General features: G+C 37.8%; 1 pseudogene; it reads right to left on the reverse strand.

Moving 5' to 3' along the window:
* The window catches only part of LOC138886265 (probable indole-3-pyruvate monooxygenase YUCCA10), a 329,636-nt pseudogene that overhangs the window by 14,530 nt on the left and 295,205 nt on the right, over nucleotides 1-19,901 (reverse strand).

The raw sequence follows: 19,901 nt of genomic DNA on the forward strand, positions 1-19,901 counted from the left end.
GAAACCCTTCTGAATAAGGGAAAAACCACGGCCAAGAAAAGCAACTGATATCTCTATAGCGAGGAATTTTACACTGTGTAGTAACGAGTAAGAAATACTCCTAAGACCACTACACCATCAAAAGAAATAAACACTCTTTTGCTTTTTCTACCTCACTACAATATCTCTCACACTATATTTTTCTTCACAAACTATTTTCTTATAGTTTATGGAATACCTTGCTCTCTCTTTTCTCTCTTTGTTGGTGTGTAGAAATGAGAGTTAAAGCTCTCCTTTTATAGCCAAAACCTCACTCTCTAAAGCCTACAATATTTGACAATTTACACACCCTTTTCATAATTTCAACAAGGTTGGCTACCAAACCAAACCAAGTCAATAAAATTGGCTACCAAATTATACAAATTCAACAAGGTTGGCTACCAAACCAAACCAAGTCAATAAAATTGGCTACCAACTCATTTGAATGAGATGGACACCATATCAATCTCCCCCTCCAGCCTCATTCATCTAGAGGAGGTAGCACTGTCTTCTAGTTTGAGTGCATGCTGACAAGTTCTTTGCATAACTCGAACTTGTCTCTTGGTACCACCTTGGTCAACATATCTGCAGGATTTTCACTCGTGTGAATCTTTTTGACTTGAAGTGATTCGTTCTCCACTTGCTCACGAATCCAATGATATCTGACGTCAATGTGTTTTGTTCTCGCATGGTACATAGAGTTTTTGCTCAGGTCTATTGCACTCTAACTGTCGCAATAGACAACATACTCCATCTGTCGCAATCCAAGTTCTTGAAGAAATCTCTTGAGCCATATCATCTCTTTGCCAGCTTTAGTAACCACAATATACTCCGCTTCAGTTGTAGCTATTGCAACACACTTCTGCAACTTCGACTGCCATGATATAGCTCCCCCTAAAAAAGTAAACAAATATCCAGTAGTGGATTTTCTGTTATCAAGGTCACCTGCCATATCAGAATCTGTATAACCCTTCAAAATTGGATTTGATCCTCCAAAACATAAGCATTCACGTGAGCTTCCTCTTAGATCCTGAGTATCCACTTTACAGCTTCCCAATGCTCTTTTCTTGGATTTTCGAGAAATCTGCTAACAACACCGACTGCATGAGCAATATCTGGTCGAGTACATACCATTGCATACATCAAACATCCAACGGCAGAGGAATAGGGAATCTTGGCCATTCTCTCTTTTTCCTCCGTTATTGTTGGACACATCTTCTTGCTCAACTTCAGATGACCTGGAAGAGGTGTGCGAACCAACTTAGCACTTTTCATATTGAAGCGCTCCAGTACACGTTCTATGTACTTCTCCTGTGACAAGTAAAGCTTCCTTTCGTTTCTCGAACGAGTAATTCACATGCCCAAAATCTGCTTAGCATGACCCAAGTCTTTCATTGCAAAAAACTTATTCAACTGTTTCTTCAACTCGTCAATCTTAGAAGAATTCCTGCCCACAATCAATATATCATCCACATATAGCAAGAGGATGATAAAATCGTCATCAGAAAATCTTTGTACAAACAAACAGTGATCTGAAGAAGTCTTCTTGTAGCCTTGCTCCCCCATAACAGACTCAAACTTCTTATACCACTATCTGGGAGCTTGCTTCAATCCATATAGACTCTTCTTAAGTTTGCATACAAGATTTTCTTTACCTTTTGCCTTGAAGCCTTCAGGTTGTTCCATATAAATCTCCTCTTCTAAATCACCGTGAAGAAAAGCAGTCTTCACATCCATCTGCTCAATCTCCAAATCAAGACTGGCAGTCAAACCAAGATCTGTCCGAATGGAGGACATTTTTAGGACAAGAGAAAATATTTCGTCAAAGTCAATACCTTTCCTTTGACCAAATCCCTTGACAACCAATCTAGCTTTGTATCTGGGCTTCAAACTATGTTCTTCAGCTTTAACTTTGAATACCCACTTGTTCTTCAAAGCTCTTATGCCCTTAGGCAATTTCACCAACTCATAAGTATGGTTCTCATGCAGAGATTTCATCTCATCTTGCATGGCTTCAATCCATTGATCCTTGTGCTCATCTTCTATAGCCTCCGCATAACATTCAGGTTCTCCCCCATCAGTGAGTAATACATACTCATTGGGTGAATAACGGGAGGAAGGAGTACGAGGTCTAGAAGACCTCCTGAGTGGAATATCTAACTCGTCAACAGCTTCATGAGTATGAGCATCTACCTCATCAACATTAGCATTGTTATTACCATCACCATCAATATGTTGATCTGGAATATGGTTCTGGGCATCACCATCATTATTGAGCCCACCAGTGTCATCCTGTATGAGGAACTTGATCAAGATTAACTAAACCTTCAGAACTTGAAGATTTTAACTTCTCCGCTTTGTTAATATCTTCAATGGTTTGATCCTCCACGAAGATAACATCACGGCTTCTCACAACCTTCTTCTCAATTGGATCATATAGCCTGTAACCAAACTCATCAAGGCCATAACCAATGAAGATGCACTGCCTTGTCTTGGCAGTTAATTTTGACCTCTCATCTTTAGGCACATGTACAAAAGCTTTGCAACCAAACACTTTCAAGTGGTCATAGGAAACATCCTTGCCATACCAAACTTTGTTTGGAACATCACTTTGCAAAGCAACCGCAGGGGATAGATTAATAACATGTGCGACGGTCAACAAAGCCTCACCCCAAAAGGAATTCGGCAACTTTGCTTCAGAAAGCAAACATCTGACTCTTTCCATCAATGTCCTGTTCATCCTTTCTGCTAAACCATTAAGCTGAGGAGTCTTAGGAGGAGTCTTCTGGTGTCTGATACACTATTGTTTGCAGTATTCGTCAAACGGTCCACAATATTCACCACCGTTATCAGTACGAATACACTTCAGCTTCTTTCCAGTTTCTCTTTCAACTGAAGCCTGAAACTGCTTAAAGACACCTAACACTTGGTCTTTAGTCTTCAAGATGTAGGCCCAAAGTTTCCTTGAACAATCATCAATAAAGGTAGTAAAATAAAGTGCACCACCCAAAGTTCTTGTCTTCATTGGACCACATAAATCTGAATGCACCAACTCAAGCAACTCTGTCTTTCTTGAAGGAGGATGAGACTGGAAAGAAACTCTTTTTTGTTTTCCAGCCAAGCAGTGCTCACATTTTTCTAATTTTGCACTTTCAAAATTTGACAACAATTTCTTCTTGGCCAGAACATTTAGTCCTTTCTCGCTAATGTGGCTAAGCCTCTTATGCCATAACGTTGAAGAGTTATGGCTCTCAACGACATTCACCATATCAACACAGGTAGAGGCTGTAGTCCAGTATAGACCACGACGCTTTTCCCCACGAGCCACAATCATGGAACCCTTAGTGAGCTTCCACTTTCCAGCACCATTGGTACTGACATATCCTTCATCATCTAAAACACCAACAGAGATCAAGTGCAAACGAACATCAGGTGCATGCTTTACATTGTTTAAAACTAGTTTAGTTCCAATACTAGTTTCCAAACAAATCGTTCCAACACCAGCCACCCTAGATACAGTCTCATTACCCATACTCAGAGTTCCAAAGTCACCCTGAGTATAGGATGAGAAAAATTCCTTCCTTGATGTCACATGAGGTGCGACACCACTGTCCACAACCCAGCTTGACTCATCACAAGCAATATTTATCAGATCCGCATCAAGGACTGTAACAAGATCTTCTGTAGTGACGGTGGCCACACGATTGCCATCTTCTTTCTGTTCTTCCTTGTCTCTATTCTCCTTTTTCAAAATCCGGCAGAACTTCTTTGTGTACCCTTTCTTCCCGCAATGGTAGCACTCAATATCTTTAAGTCTGCTTCTGGATTTGCTTCTATTATGTTCTCTATTTTGAGAACCCCGATTCTTGTTTCTCCCCCTAGAGTCAGTCACCAAGACATCTGATGAGGAGGAACCCTGAGATTTTCTTCTCATCTCTTCATTTAGAAGGCTGCTCTTGGCAAGATCCATAGAGATCACACCATCTGGAGCAGAATTTGATAATGAAGTTCTAAGAATTTCCCAAGAATCTGGTAGGGAACCAAGTAGAAACAAGCCTTGAATTTCTTCATCAAATTTAATGCCCATAGCAGATAACTGGTTCATGATCCCCTGAAAATTATTCAGATGATCTGTCATCGCGGAACCATCGTGGTATTTTAAACCGAACATCTTCTTTATCAAAAACATTTTGTTGTTTTCAGTTTTCCGAGCATACAAACTTTCAAGGTGCTCCCATAGGGTCCGAGCATGTGTCTCCCCAGAAATATGGTTCAAAACATTATCGTCAACCCACTGTCTAATAAAGCCGCAAACCTACATGTGTAACAGATTCCACTCTTCATCTGATTTATTATCAGGCTTTACAGTGGCGAAGACAGGTTGATGAAAATTCTTGACATAGAGCAAATCTTCCATTTTGCCCTTCCAAATGACATAATTTGTGCCATTCAAGGTAACCATTCTACTAGTGTTGGCTTCCATCGTTTATCACAAATACAAATACTATTTATTAGGAGACCAAAGTAATTCTTTTCTAATATGGAAGTTCAGACTGTGCTGCAACCACAGAGCATACTCAGACAGAACCTTGGCTCTGATACCACTTGTTGGGAATAAACCCCGTAAAAATAGTATTCCCGATATTAGTGATAAACGCAAAACACTAAGTTATGGTTAAATTAGCAATAATAGAAATGCAGCAATAATGACACCAAGATTTTTAGGTGGAAATCCTTCTGAATAAGGGAAAAACCACGGCCAAGAAAAGCAACTGATATCACTATAGCGAGGAATTTTACACTGTGTAGTAACGAGTAAAAAATACTCCTAAGACCACTACACCATCAAAAGAAATAAACACTCTTTTACTTTTTCTACCTCACTACAATATCTCTCACACTCTATTTTTCTTCACAAACTATTTTCTTATAGTTTATGGAATACCTTGCTCTCTCTTTTCTCTCTTTGTTGGTGTGTAGAAATGAGAGTTAAAGCTCTCCTTTTATAGCCAAAACCTCACTCTCTAAAGCCTACAATATTTGACAATTTACACACCCTTTTCATAATTTCAACAAGGTTGGCTACCAAACCAAACCAAGTCAATAAAATTGGCTACCAAATTATACAAATTCAACAAGGTTGGCTACCAAACCAAACCAAGTCAATAAAATTGGCTACCAACTCATTTGAATGAGATGGACACCATATCAGTGGCAACTTTCCCTTACCGCATATAGACCAACTAATTGATGCAACCGCAGGTCATGAACTTTTAAGTTTTTTAGATGCATACTCGGGATATAATCAAATTAAAATGGATCCTGGTGATGAAGAAAAAACTTCTTTCATCACAGACAGGGGGACTTACTGTTATAAAGTAATGCCCTTTGGTCTCAAAAATGCTGGGGCAACCTATCAAAGGTTGGTCACCAAAATGTTCCAAGAACATTTAGGGAAAACAATGGAGGTATATATAGACGATATGCTCGTCAAAACCCAGCAATCTCATGATCATATTTCTCATCTATCTGTTACTTTTGAAATTTTGCGAAAATTTAATATGAAACTCAACCCGGAGAAATGTGCATTTGATGTTGCATCAGGTAAGTTTTTGGGTTTTCTTATTTCTAATCGTGGTATTGAAGTGAATCCTTCTCAGATCAAAGCAATAGAAGAAATCCCTGATATCCTTACTAATAAAAAGGAAGTACAAAGATTAACGGGAAGAATTGCAGCTTTGGGAAGATTTATTTCCAAATCCTCAGAAAGGTGTTTTAAGTTTTTCTCTACGCTTAAAAAGCAAGATCATTTTGAATGGAATGAAGATTGTCAACAAGCCCTTAGAAATTTGAAAGCTTATTTGTCAAAACCACCATTGTTGGCAAAACCAAGGGTAGGGGAAAAACTTCTCCTTTATCTGGCTGTATCCGAAGTAGCAGTGAGTGTTGTTTTAGTCCGCGAGGACCAAGGTAAACAATCTCCTATTTATTATGTAAGTAAGTCATTATTGGATGCTGAGACACGATACCCACAGCTAGAAAAATTAGCATTAGCTTTAATCATGGCATCTAGAAAATTAAGACCTTATTTTCAATGTCATCCCATTATTGTGGTTACTGCTTTTCCGCTTCAAAATATTTTGCATAAACACGAACTTTCAGGAAGATTAGCAAAATGGGCTATAAAAATAAGTGAATATGAAGTTGTTTATCAACCCAGGACCGCTATAAAGTCTCAAGTACTAGCTGATTTCGTGACTGATTTTAGCCAGGGGACGCATTTAGAAGCAGAAAAAGAATTATTAGTTTTTAATGGAGCGAACCCGGGGACTTGGGTTTTATTCACTGACGGTTCATCTAATGTAAAAGGAGCAGGCCTAGGAATAGTCCTCGTACCACCTGCGGGTGAGACTATTAGACAGGCTATAAAATGTCATACTATAACTAACAATGAAGCAGAGTATGAGGCCGTAATTGCAGGTTTAGAATTGGTACGAGAACTCGGCATAACACAGATTATAATCAAGAGTGATTCTCAACTCGTGGTTAATCAAATGCTGGGGACTTATACAGCCAGAGAGACACGAATGCAAGAATACCTTGCAAAGGTACGGGAGTTAATAAAGCAATTCCAGACTTGGAAAGTAGTGCAGATCCCAAGAGATGAGAATGGAGAGGCAGATGCTTTAGCAAATCTCGCATCTGCAGCAGACGTAGCAAACAATACAAATGCTTCAGTCATACAGCTATTTCATTCCGTTCTCGAATCTGATAAAAACGAGGTAAATTTTAATCATCTAACATGGGATTGGAGAAACGAAATTATTGCCTTTTTACAGCATGGTACCGTGCCTATTGACAAAGGAAAGGCTCACGCGCTTCGTAAAAAAGCTGCACGATATTGTTTATATCAAGGAAATCTTTATCGAAAGATGTTCGGTGGACCACTAGCAAGGTGTATCGGACCCTCTCAAACAGAATATGTGATGAGAGAAATACACGAAGGACATTGTGGGAATCACGCAGGGGGACGGTCACTGGTAAGAACATTAATTCGTACAAGATATTATTGGCCTAAGATGGAAGAAGAGACAACAAGTTTCGTGTCCAAATGTGATAAATGTCAGAGGTACGACAATAATATGCACAGACCAGCTGAGTTACTACATCCTGTTATAGCCCCGTGGCCCTTTATGAAATGGGGAATGGACATCGTAGGTCCGCTTCCGCAAGCAAAAGGTCAGGTAAAGTTTCTACTTGTACTTACAGATTATTTCACTAAATGGGTAGAAGCAGGGGATTTAAACAGGTACGGGAGAAAGAAGTTAAAGACTTCATATGGCGAAATATAATATGCCGCTTTGGAGTACCAAGGGAGATCGTGTGTGACAATGGACCACAATTCATTGGAGCTCAAATCACATAATTTCTTCAAAGTTGGCAGATCAAAAGAATAACGTCTACGCCATACTATCCAGTAAGAAATGGACAAGCTGAATCTACTAACAAAGTCATTCTTAACAACTTAAAGAAGAGGTTACAGGATTCAAAAGGTAATTGGCCTGAGGTGTTACCTGGAGTATTATGGGCTTATCGTACAATGACCAAAACGGGCACTGGAGAAACACCATTTTCAATGGTTTATGGTGCGCAAGCTTTAATTCCAGTTGAAATAGGTGAGCCAAGCACACGGTACGATCAGGCAACGGAAGAATCTAATGATGAAGAGATGAGGGTTAGCCTAGATTTACTTGAAGGGAGAAGAGAAGCTGCATTGATAAGGATGGCAGCACAAAAGCAAGTAATAGAACGATATTACAATAGGAAAGCACGCTTCAGATTTTTCAAAATTGGGGACTTCGTGCTTAAAAAGGTGTTCCAATCTACGAAGGTTGCTAACTCAGGAAAGCTAAGTCCAACATGGGAAGGACCCTACAAAGTCCGTGGCATTGCGGGAAAAGGAGCATACCAGTTGGAGACAATGGACGGTAAAGTCTTACCTTCACATTGGAATGCCGTCCACTTAAAAAGATATTACTTTTGAGGAAGTACCTACGGTCAGGTATCATCATGTTAAAATTTATCTATTCGATTATTAATATTTTACTAACGATTTTAGATGCTAGGCAAAATACCCTAACTCGTGCCAAATGATGAGTCACAACCTGCAAGGCAAAATGGAGTATACTTAAATTCCTAGCCCAAGGTTACAATTAATCTGATGGAAATACACACGAGTTAGGCAGTCTTCGTCTATAATCGCACCTTCGAGTCCCATATATCTTTCTGTTTCAGGAAAAAGGGCCAAAGTAAAAGAAATAAACAAGTGCTCGAGGCTTCATACTTCACCGCTCAAACACTTGGGGGACTACAATACTGTACATAGATACGTGCAGAAATGCATATATGAATGTCGAACAACAGAGTCAAGTGTTGAGTAAAAGTTACTAAGTCTTCAGCGGTTGTGAGAATAACAGAGTCATCTCTCGAAACTCATAAGCAAAGTCATCCCTCAAACCCTTCTTAATATGTAAAGATGGGGTCATGACGATGTACTGAAACAGGTTATGAAGAAAAACCTTGTTTATTCTATGTTATGTACAAATCTGTTACAAGAAAAACAGTTACGAGAAAGTTGTAGATGCATTGTAATACATGTAACCGTCAAACAATTGTTAAAGTTTATGAATAAAAACTTGCCAAAGTTGTTTCATACAAAACGTGTGTTTTCCTATTTCTTTCATCGTATTATAACACCATTATGAAGTTGAGACGTCTTCTTCATTAAGTGTCGATAAAATAAAAGGGCCCTCTTTTATAAGTCTCATGTTGATAATCCATTAGAAGAATCATAAAGCATTTAAAAGGATAAAAATGCTAAGCTATTCCATGAGTCCTATAGGCAAGAATAGAATATGCATAAGTACCAATAAAACTTCTTAATATAAAAAAGAATATAAGACTTAAGTACAAACTTAGTCAATAAAGCGTCTGTTTGTTACAAGTGTCCTATTGAAGGGTTTGGAGCATCAGAAGTTTCACCCTCGGAAGCAGGAATTGCTGCGGTAGCCACTTCTTCACTTAAAGGTTCTTCCGTTCCAGGAGCTTCGAGTACAGGGGAAGGAGTATCGGTAGATTGCTGACTTTTCTCAATGGTATCTACAACTTTGGCCAGCTCAGACTGCAAGTCAAAACCTTCCTGAGTAGCTTCTGTCAAAGCATCACGGCGAGATTTCAGGAAAGCCCAACTCACCTCAATGTTGAAATTCTCCTCCAGAAGTCCGTATTCCTTTTCCCACATAGCAAGATCATTTTTTAAGATTTGGTACTCAGCTAAATGGGAACTGAGCTTGAGTCAAGCTTTGCACTAACTCTCCTGCATACTCTTCCTTCTTGGCCAAAAGTGCCTTAAGCTCCCTAATTTCTTCGCTAGCCTTGGATAATTGTTCTAACAAAGAGCATTCCAAAAGCTCTTTGTCTCTTTTAAATTGGCTTGAAGAAGCCTTGACAGTTGCCAGTTCAGAAGTCAAGCCACGATTTTGCTGCTCAAGGAGGTTCTTATTTTCTTGCAACTCTTCTATGGTCCCTTGAGCATTCTCAAACTGTTCTTTCCAATTGGCTGCTTCAAGCTGGGCTCCCCTAGCTGTTTCTTCAGCCTCATGGACAGTTTTTTCAGACTCTCGGACTTTTCTTTCCAGAAGGGAAATTCTTCCCATTAATTCCGTGCCAATGAGGTTAGCCTACAGAGACAACTCATAGAAATGAGGGATTGAAGATAATAAAAAAAACTTGCTGGTAAAAGAAAAATACCTTCAAAGTAGAATGAACTATGTCATTCATCAGAGTCAAGCAGCTATGGCTCTCCATCTTCTTCTTCTCAATATCTCCAATTAGGGGCTCAAGCCAGACATCGGCCCTACCAGTTTTCCTTAAGAGGCTATGATTAGCAGGAACTTCCAGAGTAACGCTTCTCATAGTCATACTTCCACTGCTAGAACCCGTCTCTGTACTATGAATAGAGGGAAGTGGAGCAATGGAAGGAATGGAAGGAATGTAAGGAGAAGATGTAAAAACCAATGCAGAAGCAGAAGCAAGAGCAGTAGAAACTGCTAAGGGAACGAATATAGGAGCGGTAGAAACTGGCAAAAGAACGGAAGTCGTCAAAACTGGTAAAGAAATACTTGCGGTTGGCAGAGGAATGGAGGAAATAGGAATGAATGAGGAAAGAGGAGCTTCATCAAAAACATGTCCGAGCTCGCTACTCTTGAAACCACTATAAAAAAGATGCTGAATTGACTCATTATTATCTCTTGGTTCGGTGTCCTCGTCAGAGAGAGTCAAAACAGGCTCGGTGGTGGAGGTTCGAGCAGGAGTATCTTCAATTTCATCATCAATGATTATCCGCCTCCTGACCCTTGGTCTGGTGACTAAAGAGGTACCCTCCTCTTCTTCTTCTTCAGAACTTTCCTTTATTGCTTTCCTCTTTGACAGCAAGGTTCGAGCCTTATCCAAATCAAGAGCAACATTCGCAGACATGCGAATGGCCATAGCTACTTCAGCCGTCATTCCTCTAACACCAAATCCTGATTAAAGGATGGATATACATGATCAAAATTAAGGAAAAAATGCTTAACATGTAAAAAAAAAACATATAAAAAGGGGCATACCATGGGTTTTGACCTTCCAGCCATGTAAGGAAGAAATTGACTTCCAAGTTCTTTGTTCCTTAGAAGCAATCTTCAAAAGTGAATCAACCCAACCACGGAAGTTGGGAATAGGTTCCACATCTCCCATGGTTGCTACAAAAAACCAAGAAGAGACGAGGTTAAAAATAAAATTTCTTTTGAAATTCTCAAAAGTAGGTACGGTAAATACAAGGAAACCTACGTTCAAAATTCCACTTCTTAGGGAAGGGAGTATTTGTTTCGCCAATCAAGTCCACCGTGCGAACAACAACGTAATGAATATACCACCCACGATCTTTGTCATCTTCAGGATTTACCAGAACTTTTTTGCTCCTTGCAGTTAAGGTAAAAACACCATGGCGTATTAAGTTAGGGTGGTATAGATGAATGAGGTGAGAGAAGGTGAAATTGACATTGACTTTGGAGGATAAATATCTCAAACAAGCCACTGTTCTCCACACTAGTGGACCGATTTGGGCCAAACAGATTGTAAAGAAACGACAAAAATCAAGGATAACTGGGTCAATCGGAGGATTAAAACCTAAAGTGAAGGGGTAAGTGTAAACAAAAGAATACCCACTTCTAAAGGAGGAGATTCTTTGGCTTGGGGGAAGGAATTGACATTCGAAGACTATCCTTCCAGTTACAATCTTTTCTTATGGTGGAGATTGTAAGCTCAGTTACTATTGTAGGGTAAGTATCGGCTTTTTCTAAATTTGCAATTTGTTTTTGAAGAGACGTTTTGTCACTTTCAAAAGACAAATCGTTGGGAACTATCTCATCAACTGAGGGTTCTTGAGAAGAATCAAGAATTTCTCTACTTTTAGAAGAGGGGGCTTTTGGGGTAGAACTCCTTGAAGAAGAACCAGAGGAGCCGCCTCGAGTAGATTCTAACCCTGTTCGAAGCCTACCTCCTCCGCCTCTTCTGTGTCTAATAGGGGCGTTGGGGAATGGTCTAGAATTGGAACTTTCTTACGGTTAGGGTTTGAAGAAGACATTGTTAGAAAGGATAAGTCGAAGGAAAGTGAAAACGAAGAAGAGAGTGATTGCTGAAGGTTTGTAAAGAAGACAAAGGAAGAAAAGGTTATGTAAATAATGAGAACCGTCAACCTTAGAAGTGTAATGATGGAAAGCCTATAATAAAGGCAGCTATCACTTCGTGAATAGTGAGGATGAAGAAGTCTTGAAAAAGGGTGTAAATAGCGGAATCAATCAGAAAATGACACATGGGCAGAACATTAAATGGAAAAGACTACTGAGGTGTTAGTACTGTCATAAGCATTAATTGTGGCAAAAATTCCTTTTTCATGGGGGTCCACTTCCCAATTATTTAATTGATAAATAAATGGAAAGTGGGGGGATTATCTGTATTGGGAAAAAACCGAGTATTAAATTAAAGATGATGTGGCAAGACACGTGGCTCAATTAAATGGTCAAAGCACAACAATTGACTAAGAGGCACGGGTAGAGACAGCCATGGGAAGAAGAATTTAAATAGGTACGAGACGAAGTATAGCTACGAGTCTCGTACCAATTTAAATTATTTACAGCCAACGGATTAGAAGGCATTAAAAGACAAAGATTTGATGACAGAGAGGAGTACAAATTCATTATTAAATACTTGATACGTTAGGAAATTGGTATTTAATAGGAATGATTGTATAACGGCTTATTAAATGTCATTTATTGCTCATAATTATATCATTAAAGCTGAAGCTTCATTCCTTTACCTAGAATTACCTATAAAAGGAAGAAGTATCATCATTTGTAAGGACACGGAATACTACTGAGAATTCATTGAAATACAAAGTTATTCGCTATTTTATCATCATTCTCAAAAGTATTTTATTTTTGTCTCTTGATTATTAGTAACCCGAATTTCTTTTTAGCTTTGACCAAAGACTCAGATTTTTGGTTAAACAGTTATATCATCCATATCTTCTCATAGAACTTCTACTCTAGACTTAGAAGTAGAAGCAGAAGTTTTACCACCTGTTCTTTCCATAGACTTATATTTATCAAACATTGATCTAGCATAAGAATATATGTTAGTTTGGCAGTCTTCGAGAGATGGTTGTTCATTTTCTTAAATTGCTAAATACTCCTAAATTTTACAAACAAGTCCCTTTGCACCTCTTAATTTTAAATAAGGGTTAAGTAGAGAAGAAATTAAATAAACTTGGGGAATAGGGAAAAAATACTTTTAAAATTTTGCAATCATTTTATTAATGGCTGGTAAGTTGGATTTATTTTATACTTACCAAATACAACAGAAATTACACAAATATATCATAATATTTGTGTAACGGTAGGATAATATAAACCAGAATTTTTTTTTTGTAGCATTATAAATTTTTTCTAAAATTTTAGTAAACTCTTTGATCACATCCCAATCGGAATCAACAATTTGACCAGCAGGGATACCATTATGCATATCAAATACCTTTTGCATAAGCGTGTACAGTGATGAAAAAGTTATGAATGCAATACAATGCCATTATTCTAATCTCTTTCACCAATTAACTCCCAAATACTGCAACCTTTACCTACTACATAGCATGGAAAATCGACCAAATATTGTAAGGTCAAAGAAATCTAATGCAATTTATTTCAACGACGTATGAAATATGAAAAGCACATCAAGTCCAAGCCTAAACAAAAGGAAGAGATTAGTAATAACCAAACCTTGATGAATACTGTCAATGAACTCAAAGAATCATATAACCAAACCTTGACAAGAGCATATAGGTATCAGATACTATAAAAGTTTAGCAAACGGAATTCCAAATCAAAATCACTAAAGGAAATCCAAATGAAGTTTAGATTGATCAGAAGAAATATAGTGTTTATAAAATTTATATGGAATGAAAAAGATAAAGATCAAATCTACATATTGAGAATCATATTTAAGTTATGAAGATAGGAAATAAGAGTTTAAATACCTCCTCATTTTACAAGCCATGACACAAACTAATGACTTGGAGTGAAATTTATAATGTGAGTCCTCCGAGCGGAGGGTGCAACCACACCCGCAGTACCCTTTTTTAGAGAGTAGTTTTATTTTATTACTTCTGAGGAGGAGGTGGTAGACGGGAATGGTATGTTACTGACGGGGCTTGAACCCTTCACCTTAATCGTAAAAGATCGTGAGCTCATAAAGGAAGCCAGCTCTTAGCCAGTATATGAAGTACCTAGTATGGAAGGGTCCATCTTTACGCCCTTTACGCCTTCCCACTCCAAAATATTTGCTTATATCTCCATAAACAAGCTTGCTTAGCATCACTGATCTGAAGTCAGCCACTTTGAATGAAAAATATCTCAACATTAGTATCCCCAAATGTGACATTTCTTTTGTCATTATGTGCATCTGCTTATACAAAATAAAAATAAAAAGATTAGAAACAACAATATTGAAGTTTACTAACATGAAAAACTACAACAACAAATCCAATGTGATATCACAAGTTGAATTTGGGGAAGATAGCTATTTACCCGTAAAACGGTACAGTTGAATTTACGCGTGATTTATAGACAAGTGAATCGATTTGATCTTAAAACGATAAATGAATTAGACTAAAATAGAAGACTTAGCCTTAAAATTTAGATAAAGCAGCAGAAATCATGGTTCCGGGAATTACACTACTAGATATCCGGAAAAAAGCGACTACAAAAAGCGACCAAAGTTGGCCGCTTACAGGTCAAAAAGCGACCAAAAAGCGTCCAAACTAGCTTGGTCGCTATTTTGCTGGTCCCTTTACCTTAGAGACCAAAGTTGGTCTAATTAGCGACCAACTTTGGTCTCTAAGGTAAAAGGACCAAATATTCCGGGTTTTAAATATAGAGACCATCTTTGGTCGCTTTAGTATTTTAATAATATAAATTTAGCGACCAAAGGTGGTCTCTATATTTAAATTACGTCTTTTTTATTTATTATTAATCAAAATATAGCGACCAACTTTGGTATGTAAACCAAATATTATATTTTAAAATCTGAAAAATAGCGACCAAAGTTGGCAACTTTTTTTTTTTTGTTTAAACATAAGCGACATAAATTGGTCACTAATTGCAAGAATTTAATTATTTTTTAAACGTATTTTCCAGAAATTATTATTTTTTAATCGAATAGCGACCAAAGTTGGTCGCTTTTTAAGAAATCTGGGTTAATTAGCGACCAACCTTGGGCGCTATTGCCCAGATTTTTTTAATATGAAAAGCGACCAACAAGAGACCAAAGTTGGTCGCTTTTCTGGGTATAATTTTGGCAGAAACTGCCTTTTTTGGCAACTACATCACTTGCCAACATACTAAATTCCCTATTACAAGCAACAACAACAACAATACCAACAACAACAACAATAACATTAAAACCAACAAAGTATAAAGTTCAATAGAACTAACACATTATGCTAACAAAACTAAGTTAACACTTATTACAAGCCCATTCAAAAACTGGTTCTATTATCTAGTTCAAAGTATATATTGTACTCAGGGAGTGTTCTTTCAGCATCCTCGTCCAAAAGTTGGATTGCCTCGCCCGACTCATTAGGTGGCTGACTGTGTATGAATTCCTCCACGTTAGCTGTGAAGTGAACCTATAAGAAAATTTACATTGAATTAGTATTTCAAAATTTATATAAAAGTATATCAAAATACTTAATGAAAAGTAAAAAATTTACATGTATAGTCGAGGCTTGGCCCTCGACTCACCTTTCTGGATCAGTCTCTTTCTTCTTCTTTACAATTCGATTCTCATTGAATAGCTCATCTTGCTTTATTGGCATCATAAAGCTGTCTGGTGGCTTTGGTGATTATCCTCGTGGTACTATTACTAGGGATGAACTTGGATACAGAGAATAACTTGAATATAGTACCTGACAGGGTGTGTCTTTGATCAATTGTTGTTCTCATTAGCGACAATGATGATGAGAAGACAATGGAATGTGCTTCAAACAGTGATGATGTAGGTAGGAATTTAACATTTCCTAAGCAGATAAAAGAAGGGGTTATAGAGGAATTCTCTACTTCATTTTTCAAGAGGAAAAGAAGTTTAATTGAGAGTGACAAGGTAGATGGTAATGGAAAGTTGTTCGTTGCTCATAACAGTTCACATAAAACGGGGATCATAAGACTTTGTGATGACAAAGATGAAAGGAAGTTTTATTCTCAACTTTCTTCCAAGTTTGATCCGTACAAGTTTAATGGGATTGGTAATATTTCTTCGGATTCAGACAATGATTTGAGTGACAAAAGTATGGAAATGCTTCAAAAGAATTAAAGGTAAAACACTTCTCTAAGGAAGAGAATGATGCTGAACTCTGCATAAACGTGATATGTGCACTTTATAGCCAGCAGATTTCTCCAAACGTCTCTTCCTTGGAGAAGTGTTTTACCTTTAATTCTTTTGATTAGCATTTCCATACTTTTGTCACTCAAATCATTGTCTGAATCCGAAGAAATATCACCAATCCCATTAAGCTTTTACGGATCAGACTTAGAAGAAAGTTGAGAATAAAACTTTCTTTCGTCCTTGTCATCACAAAGTCATATGATCCCATTTTATTTGAACTGCAATGAGCAACAGACAACTTTCCATTACCATCAACCTTGCCACTCTCAATTAAACTTCTTTTACTCTTGGAAAATGAAGTATAGAATTCCTCTATAACCTCTTCTTTTATCTGCTTAGGAAATGTTAAATTTCTACCTACACCGTCACTGTTTGAAATATATGCCATTGCCTTCTCATCATCATTGTCGCTAATGAGACAACAATTAAAGACCCACTATGCCAGGTACTGTATCTAAGTTATTCTTGGTGGAAGTTCCATTGCATGTCTAATAAAGTCATCAACCCCTTCTACAAAATCATGACGCAATCCTAAATTTCAATTCATATCCACAAAATTTTAATTCATATCCTAAAGGCTCAATTCATATCCTAAAAGTTCAATTCATACACAAAAATTTCAATTCATATCCTAAATGTTCAATTCATATCCTAAAAGTGCAATTCATGCACAAAAATTTCAATTTATAAACTAAAATTTCAATTTATAAACTAAAATTTCAATTTATAAACTCAAATTCCAATACATAAACTAAAAGTCCAATTCATATCCTAAATGTTCAATTCATATCCTAAAGGTTCAACTCATATCCACAAAAGTTCAATTCATATCCTAAAATTTCAATTTATAAACTAAAATTCCAATACATAAACTAAAAGTCCAATTCAGATCCTAAAGGCTCAATTCATATCTTAAAAGTTCAATTCATACAGAAAAATTTCAATTCATGTCCTAAAGGTTCAATTCATATCCTAAAGGTTCAACTCATATCCACAAAAGTTCAATTCATATCCTAAAATTTCAATTTATAGACTAAAATTCCAATACATAAATTAAAATTCCAATTCATATCCTAAAGGTTCAACTCATATCCACAAAAGTTCAATTCATACACAAAAATTTCTATTCATATCCTAAAGGTTCAATTCATATCCTAAAGATTCAACTCATATCCACAAAAGTTCAATTCATATCGTAAAATTTCAATTTATAAACTAAAAGTCCAATTCATATCCTAAAGGTTCAACTCATATCCTAAAGGTTCAACTCATATCCACGAATGTCACGACTCGGATTTCCCACTCTCGGGAGTCGTGATGGCGCCTACTCGTAGAAGCTAGGCAAGCCGCTAAATATAGAAATCACAAACTCTTCTGTTTTAACCCTTTTTAACATCTTAGATTAACAAGTAATCAGCACTGAATACTAATGATAAACAGAACAAGCGGAAGACTTAACAGATGAAAATAACCAAAATCAGTACAACAGTGCCAAAATACTCCTTTACTCGGAATCTGGTGTCACAATATTCACGAACTGTCTATGAATACTACATACAAATGTCGGAAAAAGGAAATACAGTCTGTCTCGGATACAAGTGAAAATAGAACATATAAATAGATAGAAGAGAACGTCAGGCCTGCGGATTCCTACAGGACTACCTCGGGATCTCTGGGTGGACTGAAGGCTGGCTCCCCAAGTGCTACTGTCCCAGTGCTGCTCCGGTATCTACATAGAGTGAAGAGTGTAGCATCAGCACAACCGACCCCATATGCTGGTAAGTGTCTGGCCTAACCGCAGTGAGGTAGTGACGAGGCTAGGACCAGACTCTAAATAAACCTGTACAGTTATATATATATATATACAGCGAAAAAATAAACAGGAATAAACAATTTAAATGGAAGGGGGTACATGCTACGGGGAAAATATCAAGTCCAGCAGAAACTAAAGAGAAATATGAGAGAATAATCCAAATCTACAAAAAACAATAATAACACTATTGCGGTGCACAACCCGATCCCTTATCATTTAACACTATTGCGGCGTGCAACCCGATCCACTTATATCACTGTTGCGGTGTGCAAACTGATCCAATATAATGTTGTTACGGCATGCAACCCGATCCAATATAATATTGTTGAGGCGTGCAACCCAATCCAATATAATATTATTGTGGCGTGCAACCCAATCCAATATAATATTGTTGCGGCGCGCAACCCAATGCATATATTTATATACCTTAAACTCAACTATACCACGAGTCCCGGCAAGGGATCAACAATAAACTACACTATCCCGGCAAGGGATTCAACAGTAAAAGTAAATACGTCCCGGCAAGGGAGAATCAACTATAACTAATCTTAACTCAACTTCTACTCATCTCATCTAACACCAATACTCAATCATAAATAATTTTCATGAAAACAAACTTAATCCTTGCTCAATATCGAGAATCATCAATTAATGTATCCGTAGTATCGTTGAAGAACATAACAAATTTCAATATAAAACTCATGGTCATGCTTGACACCAACGTATAGATACTCGTCACCATGCCTATACGTCGTACTCAACAAGAAGCAAATAGAAAATAGGACACAACTCCTAATCCCTCAAGTTAGGGTTAGACCGAACACTTACCTCAAACTTCCACGGTCAACTCAAGCCTCAAACACCGCCTTTCCTTTCGAATTTGGCTCCAAATCAATTGTATCTATACATAATTGACTTCGTAACATCAATAAACGCTAAACAATCCAATTCCAATGCTTAATTATAGCTTTCTAATCATTCTTCCCAAAAAGTCAAAAATTGACCCCTGGCCTGCTCAGTCAAAACACGAGGTTTGGACCAAAACCCGATCATCCATTCACCCACGAGCCCGAATATATAATTTGTTTTGAAATCCGACCCCAAAATGAGGTCAAATTCCAATTAATCAAAAAGCCTTAACTCTACCAAATTCCTAATTTTTTACCCTTAATCTCATGTTTTAGGCCTAGAAATCTAGTGGGTGTTGATAAAAATGGAAGAAAACGAGCTTAGGATTACATACCTATGAAGCTATGGTGAAGTTCCTCTTCAAAAATCGCCCAAGAAGTGTGGAGAAGATGAAGTTTATGAAAAGTGGAGGAATTATCGTAATGTAATCTGTTTTTGAAACTTAAAATAACTGGGCGAAAATGGTCTTCGCATTTGCGATAGGCTCATCGCGTTCGCGATGAGTCAGGCCTGAGAGACCTTCGCTTTCGCATAAGTGGGCTCGCATTCGCAGAGAAATAACTCCTCGACCCTTCGCGTTCGCATCCAGGTGGTCGCGTTTGCGTAGTGTATAGTACCCCTCCCCCTGCCTAGGCTATAAGCCTTCGTGAACACGAGGGTGCCACAAAGATGTATCAGAATTTGCGGCATCATTATTGGTGGTAGAGAATTAAGAAGGATATCGTTAAATATGTGTCTCGGTATTTGAATTGTCAGCAGGTTAAGTATGAGCATCAGACGCCTGGTGATTTATTTTAGAGGACTAAGCTTCCCGAGTGGAAGTGGGAGCAGGTCACTATGGATTTCGTTGTTGGACTCCCGTAGACTCGGAGGAAGTTCGATGCTGTACGGGTCATTGTTTATAGGCTGACCAAGTCAGCACATTTCATTCCTGTGCCAGTCTCCTATTCTTCTAAGAGGTTAGCTGAGATCTATATCCAGGAGATTGTTCGCCTTCATGGTGTGCCCGTGTCTATCATTTCGGACCGAGGACACAATTTACCTCACACTTCTAGAGAGCAGTTCAACGAGAGTTCGGCACTCGGGTTGAGTTAAGCACAACATTTCATCCTCAGACGGATGGCCAGTC

This window comes from Nicotiana sylvestris, chromosome 2 (genome assembly GCF_000393655.2).
Source record: "Nicotiana sylvestris chromosome 2, ASM39365v2, whole genome shotgun sequence".
NCBI lineage: Eukaryota > Viridiplantae > Streptophyta > Magnoliopsida > Solanales > Solanaceae > Nicotiana > Nicotiana sylvestris.